The sequence below is a fragment of the Hakea prostrata genome, chromosome 7 (genome assembly GCF_041222555.1).
Source record: "Hakea prostrata isolate BN-2017 chromosome 7, UWA_Hpros_2, whole genome shotgun sequence".
In the NCBI taxonomy this organism is placed as follows: Eukaryota; Viridiplantae; Streptophyta; class Magnoliopsida; order Proteales; family Proteaceae; genus Hakea; species Hakea prostrata.
The window spans coordinates 41,594,482-41,600,410 of record NC_142606.1 but is presented as its reverse complement, the minus strand read 5'-3'; the positions used below and the strand labels follow the sequence as shown (position 1 = coordinate 41,600,410).

The window sequence follows — 5,929 nt, the reverse complement described above, 5'->3', positions numbered from 1 at the left end:
TAAATGTTAGATCACTGATGCATGAAGGAGTTCTTCTTGCTGCTTATTTATAGACAAAACCATGCATGAGACAATCTCTAAGAAGGATCCTAATAGAAACGTGATTTACGGGAATGATAAAGTATTTTTTCCATGAAGAGGTCCCATGATGGTGAGTGCCTTACGGATCTTTGGGGGTGAAAGCCCCAGAAGATTCTTTAAGAAAACAGCGTATGAACACATTATTGACTAGAATGACCGGATCATTCCAAGTAAAGACTACTTGGAATGGAATGTTTTATGATTTTTTTCTACAAATCAATGCCATCTACTCTGCTGTATAAGTTATTATAATGTTCCCCGAGGGGACCATTTGGAGCTTTCAAATTTGTTTTAACCACTATTGTCATTCCACCCAAATTGTCTCAACTCCAATGAAGCTGAGGGAATTCTACAGCTGAGTTATCCAAGCTGCCTCTCTTAATTCAATATCAGTTCAGTTTGGGATCAACCAAAAATGTTCCTGTAGGCGTGTATGAATTTTTGGAACAAATAAGCTAGACAAAAGACAAACTAATAATGGACGAAAGAGAGTGAAAAAGAGAAGAAAAGAAACTAATGCATCTAGTTGCTGCTAGCTAGCTTTCTTTCCTTGACCTTAACTGCATGATGGGTCTTATGGGGGTGAGGCTAAGAGTCAAATCTTGAAGATTATAAGATGTAAACTTAGCTTTAAGACTACCGAAAGAAAGAACTTAATTAACTTTAAGACTCCTTAGTGAGTGATGGGTTATCTAAGCAAATGCTTTAAGACTTGTTAGTGTGTTGCGGGTCATTTGGGCAAACGCTTTATGACTCCTTAGTCAGTGATGGGTCATCTTGGCAAAGACGCCTTTTTGGTGAAGCAAACACTTTAAGACTTCTTTTGTATGAGAAAGTCATTATAGAGTTTGGAAAGATGCCTCTCCAGGTGGTTTAGAGTTTTCAAATTTCCATATGCAATGGAACGGTGATTGTCTTTTAAAATGGAAAATCGACTTTTCTTTTAAAAAGTGTGATAACAATGGATTTACTTATATTTTCTTGGATAAAGTTATAAATTTCCCCGTCTTCTCCTAGTTTTTGGTCCCTAATTAACACTTCTATGGTGGATCCGTGGATGTCAAGGAAAACGGGGAGATAAAAGCATAAGGGGCTATTTTGTTACATGAATCCATGCATTTGAAATGAAATAGAATTTTATATTTATAGATTTCATATCTATAGATTTATGGTTCAAAAAAAATTAACTGTTTGGTTAGCCTCAAATCTATCGAAGTTCATAAAGTTCCGTCGAGTTAGCCCGAGTGAATCCGTAGATTTCATTATTCCTTTTATACTTAATTATGGATTCCACCCAACATCCAAGAATGACTTAATTCACGTTTTTAGGCAAAGAAAAAAAAAAGTGAGATTTCTTGAATCCAATGATGTTTTACAACCAAATAGGTATAAATGTTTGATTCATAAATCCAGAAATTTCGAATCCTTGGATTCAGACACTCCAAACAGGCCCTAAGCCAAAGAAGCAATTATCAAAGAGCCCTTAAAATTAAGATGGTTAAACCTTTGGTATAGGGGCGTTAAATTGAAGCGCCGGTGATGGGTACTTACGACGGCACTTTTAACGGCCGTCAAAAGTACTTTTTGCGGCGTTTACTAAAACGCCGTTAAATATGTGTAGAAACGCCGGCATATAATACATTATGCCTTAAAAACGCCGGGATAGGTTTTTTTAATTAAAAAAAAAAATCCAAAAAGCCAAATTCAATTCCATCAAAATCTAAATTCAATTAACAAATGAATATCCACTTCCATCAATCCAAATTCAAGTTTACAAATGAAGTCCAATATTTAACAGGAATGCTCTACTTTACAATCTTCATTTTTATACTAATGGAGTACTGGAGGAGATATTCTGATCTGTCATCTGCATCTGCAGCGAATCCCAAAGCAGAAACCAAGCTGGAGGGTGCTTGTAGCATCACTGATGTAGGAACAACAGCAGAAACTCTTTGTTTCAATTAATGGATCAAGCTTTCAAGAGTCCTCACAGCACTTGCACCAACACACTTTGTGGAATTACTTTTTCACTACGTGCGATACAATCCAGTTAATCTGTCAAAAAGAGAAGACATGAGCTAAAAATGACTCAGCTCCTTAAATTAAGAGTAATAAAGAGGATCACATGATTAAGGAAGCAAATTATAACAAGATATATGGCTAGAATTTACAGCAAAACAAAATCCATTACATGTTAACTAACCTATTTTTCACTTCTGAAATTGAAGAGATCCTCACTTAGTATCTCATGCTTCTAATTAAACAAAAAGATACCATGATAAGCTACCTCTCTCACACACATGAAATCCACTATCATGTGAATGCCAGAATAACCACCAAGTATCTAGCAGAATTATCCCTAGTGTCTCTCTGTACTAAATGCATGGAATTCAAGACTAAGTACTTCAGACATGCCTAAAGATTCTCACAAGTCAACTAGATTCCAAAAATATTCCACTTTCATGAAGATAAACATTTCCCTTTTTGTTTTATCATATCCTTGGTCTAGATTTTCTATGGTTAGTTTTCTTGTTTCATCATCTGACAGCAAAACCTCATATATTGCATGGTCCATTTGTAGGCAGTTCAATATTTAAAATATCCAGGAAAAGAATGAAGCATTCTCAGAATGTAGTTTGGGATAATTAACATTGACTATGATACATTGGATATATAACTTCATTCAATGATTGCACTTCTCTACCTAATAGCTAAAGATTTGGTCAAATAGTTCAACAGAAGGGGATAAGGAACTTGCTCAAAGCAAAACTTGATCATTCAACAAATCATTTGGGAGCCTCTACAGGCTGTTGCACAGAAATAGACAGCAGGGGATGAATCAAAAAAAAAAAAAAAAAAAAACAATAGCAGTCTCTTATTTGTCTGAGACATGCTTTGAAAGTATTGAACTGAATTTAGAGACCAACTGAAATAGAAAGTCTGCTCGTCCTTCCCCAAGTGACCAAGTTCAATCTTCATTGAAGACTCCAAGTTGCTAGAATTTCTGCAAGTTCAAAGACATCTTTGACTTTAATTTTCTGCTCTTTAATCAACAGTAAGTTGAATCATCTCCAACCCCTCATCTTCTTCTTCTAATACTCTACAGCCCCAGGCCCCCAATCCTTTGGGCACATATATGTCATGTACACATGCATAAGCTGTAGGCTGTGCTTGTGGAATGTCTCCTAGTTAGATGCATGGTTAGTTTAATTGTCCTTGGTTACATCGTGATTCGTTGTTAGGTCCAAGTTAGTGTTTCCTATTGTGAAGGATTGGAAGCTTCTACCTTGCCTTTAGTTTCTACACAAACTTAAAATATTAAAATATTAAAATATTAGGTCATGATCTGCAAACAAGAAAAAATAAATAGAATGGATCGCATCTAGCAAGCCCTGCTTCGTTCTAAAGGAAGATAAAACTATGGATAAGATGACTTACCTTAGAAAGAACAGAACAACTAAAATTTGAGAATCTTAAGGTTTATTTTCCTTGATCATGAATGAATGAGAAGACCTCATGAGCTGTTTCTCAATAGCTCTGTAGCCATTTAACTCCATTTAGTGAGACAAACCTTTCCTCATTTAGTGATGCCCCATCAATATAATCTATACCCAGATTAATGCTGCTTGAATATATTAATCTCTTACAGAATTAAATCAAAACATACTTAAAATGAGAGAAAAGATTATCATAATTAGCTCTTAAAAACAAATTAAAAGGTTAGATTAGACCACATGAAGATTCAACTAACCTGCATGTACATGGGGATGACCACCAACATTTTGCTCCAAATCCATTGTTTGTTGTTAAGTGAGTTGAACTCAGACAACATAAGAGATGGTTTCCACTGCTTTCCTCTTTTCCATCTTCCATTGCATCAGAAACAGAGCCAAATCTTTAACAACTCAAGAAATCTATTGTAGGCACACTGTTTTCCTCTTCTTCTTCTTCCATTGCATCAGAAACAGAGATCAATCCTAGACGACTCAAGAAATCTGCTGTAAGGACGTTGTTCCCGTCGTCTTCTTTTTTCTCTCTTTTTGTTTGTCAGGAACAGCAATTGATCCTTCAACCTCTGCTCGTGGCCAACATGTTAAGTTCAATGTGTCTTTCTCTTGCCCCACTGCTTCAGAAACAGGGTCTAATCTTACACAACTCAAGAGTATTCTTGATTGGTGCTGGTTGGGCGCATAATTCAACATCACTACTCCACCAACTTCATCTTTTCTATCTCCTTGTTCTTTCCTCTTATTTCTTTCTTTTTATTCTCATTTTTTTTCTGTCTTTTCATTTTTATTTCTATTTTTCTTTCTTCTTTATCCTGATTTTGTCACGCCTAGAAAGAAAAAGGGGGCTAAGTATGAATCACGCCTAGATACTACCATTCAAGAATCAACTCCAAATTAAAAGCACATCCACACCAGTTGTTATTATGAATTCTACCAAAAAAGCAAATAAGTTCTCATACTCACAGCTGTGCACCGAAGGTTAGGAGAGTACTGCAGAAGTCTTGATACAAGATCAACTGCTTCTGGTGGCATGCGTTTGTGAAAAATCTGGCAGAAGCCAACAAAAAAAAGCACATTTGATATTAATTACGTTGTGAAAAAGAATGAAATGCAACAATGCATTTTCCATGTAAAACATAAATTCCTCATACCTTGTGCCATGGGTGAGCTTTAATCTGGGGGAACTTAAAACTCTGTGTAGTTCGGGTTCATGCACTTGATTTCTTCTCTGGTTGGGGTACCCAGAACCTGGGACGTCATAAAGAACAGGAATAATAAGAAAGAGGCCCACCTAGACATAAGACACTCTTTGAGGACACAACTGGTTACTGGGCTACTGAACCATGGTCACAAATTTTTTCCTGGCTCAGTGTGATTTCACAAGGAATGTTACAATCACACTTCACATTAAAACCAAAATCATTTAGCGACTTCAGTTGAAACTGGATGAAACAAATACAATCATACAAAATTACAAAACTTTCAGTTGACATAACCAGAATAGTTCAGCTTTGGGCATGATTGGTTAAATTGCAGGCAGGAATCCAATCATGACTCTGGAGTAACACATGAAATATGTTCCTTCTATAGATTTGGTGATGTAGCATGTGATAAATCCCGAATGAATGCCAAACAGCATAGCTGCTTGAACATTTGGAATCATGTGTATTAGTGGAAACCACTGAACAATGAAATAATCACCACCATCACCTAAAAAGAATGGTGGTTAAAATCTTGAATTCATCAGGGATGTACAAAGCACATGCAGACAAACAACTTAACCGCCCCCCCCCCCCAAAAAAAAAAATAGCAGAATTGGGAAGAAAAACCAACATATAAAATACAAGTAACATCAATTGAAGAGTAAACTACTAAAACATTATAATCACCTTGATGATTTCAACAAGCTGGTCTACTCCACTCTCACCTGGAAAGAGAGGCTGATAAACACAGATAGCATACATTTTAGTACAATAATAAGGTTAAGAAAGAAAGAGAAGTAAAAAAGGGGACTTTGTAAGGATAAAAAAAATGCCAACCTGTCCGAGCAGTAACTCAGCCAAAACACAACCAGCAGACCAAATATCAATGGCTGTTGTATACTCAGTTGCCCCAAAAACAAGCACAAGGGCGGGGGAGTATCTAGAGCAGATGTAAGAAATGTTTGGCTCCCCTTCACCTGTCAAAGGTCAAAGAAAAACACATTAGGGTACAGAGACAGGAAGAAAGTTAAGTATGATCCATGGTGCAAAAACATACCAAGACTTTAGAACTTCCAAAGTCGCATAGTTTTAGCTGATGGGTATGTGGGTTCACCTGGTAAATAAATGAAGAAGATT

At 36.3% G+C, this 5,929-nt stretch overlaps 1 long non-coding RNA gene across 2 annotated transcripts; it reads right to left on the bottom strand.

Moving 5' to 3' along the window:
- Nucleotides 1–1,794: 1,794 nt before the first annotated feature.
- On the bottom strand, nucleotides 1,795–5,709 carry LOC149011195 (uncharacterized). 2 transcript variants are annotated; one of them, XR_016174687.1, is made up of 6 exons: nucleotides 5,630–5,709; nucleotides 5,480–5,530; nucleotides 4,742–4,838; nucleotides 4,554–4,637; nucleotides 3,833–4,417; nucleotides 1,795–2,136 (listed from the first exon to the last, which is right to left on the bottom strand). It is a non-coding gene; the product is annotated as an uncharacterized LOC149011195 (long non-coding RNA). The 2 variants fall into 2 exon arrangements; XR_016174686.1 differs by lacking the exon at nucleotides 1,795–2,136 and having other exon boundaries at nucleotides 3,106–4,417.
- Nucleotides 5,710–5,929: the final 220 nt, after the last annotated feature.